We start from the raw sequence: 2,051 nt of genomic DNA, 5'->3' as shown, positions 1-2,051 counted from the left end.
CAAATCCCTGCTGTCATCGGGCGGAAGGAAGGGTACACCCTGGACAGGTCGCCAGACTATCGCAGACTTATTTCATCATTATGACAAATGATCTTTTAATTATGACCTTATTATAAATTTTAAAATACTATAATTATGAGATACAATATCATAATTATGGGAAACTGACTTATCTCATAAAGGTGAGCAAAATCAAACTTTGTGAGAAAACCTCAACGTTATGAGAAACCTTCTCACAACTTACCTAAAATTATAATGTAATATTTTATAATTATTACGTAGTATCTCATATTTGTATCTCTATCTCGAATTAAGAGAAATGTCAACATTCTGAGATGTCATCTGTCATGAGCATCAGCTTTTTTTCTACCCTCCCTCTGGTTTTTGAGTGCCACCTTGCCCCTTGGAACGCCATCACAGATGTGATGAGGGTTGCCAGAAACTCAGAATAACCTGGTCTCCTCCTGTGATTTCTGGGTTATAAGCATCCCTTTGCAGTTGTCAGGACATTGGCGATTTGGTCAGAGATTAAGTTTCATGCTATCAATCGATCAAATAAGTTATTAAATTAAAAAAGGACACTGCTTTATTACTAGACAACAGGCAGTGCTCTGTAGGCGTTTGCAACCCATGCTTCTCATCTACCAGTCTGCACTGATATTTGACATAGACTGTATAAATAATGGACTTGGCTAACATGATGTCACCCATTGGTTTGTGGACTGGCATTCTAAAGCCTTGAGACTGGCATTTCAGCCTTTGCCATCTTGTTTTTTTGGAGCCATGAGCGACCATATTTGGAAAAAAGGTTGGCACTGTGGAGGAGTGGATCTGACTCACAAACTGCAGCGACCATTGGCGATGACTCACAGACAGGCTGTTGCTCAAGCAGCCCCACCCTTAATTTAGCGTTACAATGAATTAAAATTAGCAAAAGAGACCAAAACCATTTTTTATACCAGACTGTAAGGTTTTTTTCCTGCAATAAAGTTTAAAATTTTAACATGGAGGTTTTTGCAGATTTACTCGCTCTTGGAGCCAGCCTCAAGCGTCATATGTCACCACAGGGTAGATGTGACTTGGAAATATGTTTAAATGCTGGACTGTTATGCAGAAATCAACAATAACTATGTAATGTTAGCCATAACACAGTCAACAACATTACCTAATGTAATGTGATGGTTGATGTAATTTTTCAGTTTTTATTAATGAAGGAAATACATTTGTGGTATTTTCATTGTTAATTGTACAACAATCTTGCTGATGATTACTCATAACATTTGGTTTGAAGCGTGCCTCTGAAAACATGTTTGGAGGGCCATGTAGCCCTAACCCTCTGTTTCAATAATACTTATTTATACTTATTTATTGATACTCTTGCACTATAAAATTTGTACTTTTTTTTAGAGTCTAGTGTCCACTTCATTGCTGTTTTTACCAGGACTCAGTTTTACTTAGTTTTGTTCCCTTTCATGAACCTCATGTTTTGGAATGACAATAAACCCTCTAGAATCTTTAAGAATGGGAACATCCTTCTCCTAGATGTGAACGTGGAAAATCGAGGGGGAAGGGCTAAGGGGTGTGTTGAGATTGAGCCTAAGTCATCACTCTTAGTCACAATTACACAATATTAACTCAAAATTATGAGATAATATGTCAGAACTATGAAAAAAAACACATAATGGTGGTACCTGGCTGCAGTTTCTCTCCACTTTTTAAGATCAGCAACTGAAACTGTAAGTACAATCGACAACAGATGATTCTGGACTGCCTTGTTTTTTCAAGTAGAGGTATAAAGATACATCTCTTTGTTTCTTCCCCTGTTCTACACAAAGAGAAATAAACCAAAAACGGATCTCTCTTTATGGATAAACAGCCCACAAATACAAAACATGATCAGTCATCTATCTATCAGTCTATCATCCACACCTAACACAATACACACAGCACACACACATTTCTACTTACATTCTCCTGATGGGAACTTTTTGTTGTATCTACAGCTCTCCATTTCTCACTCTTTCTGAGAAAAAGACAGGAAGTGTAATAGG

The sequence above is a fragment of the Plectropomus leopardus genome, chromosome 3 (assembly GCF_026936395.1).
Source record: "Plectropomus leopardus strain MGB_pleo_1.0 chromosome 3, ASM2693639v1, whole genome shotgun sequence".
Taxonomy (NCBI): Eukaryota; Metazoa; Chordata; class Actinopteri; order Perciformes; family Serranidae; genus Plectropomus; species Plectropomus leopardus.
Note: the sequence above shows the minus strand (reverse complement) of the source record.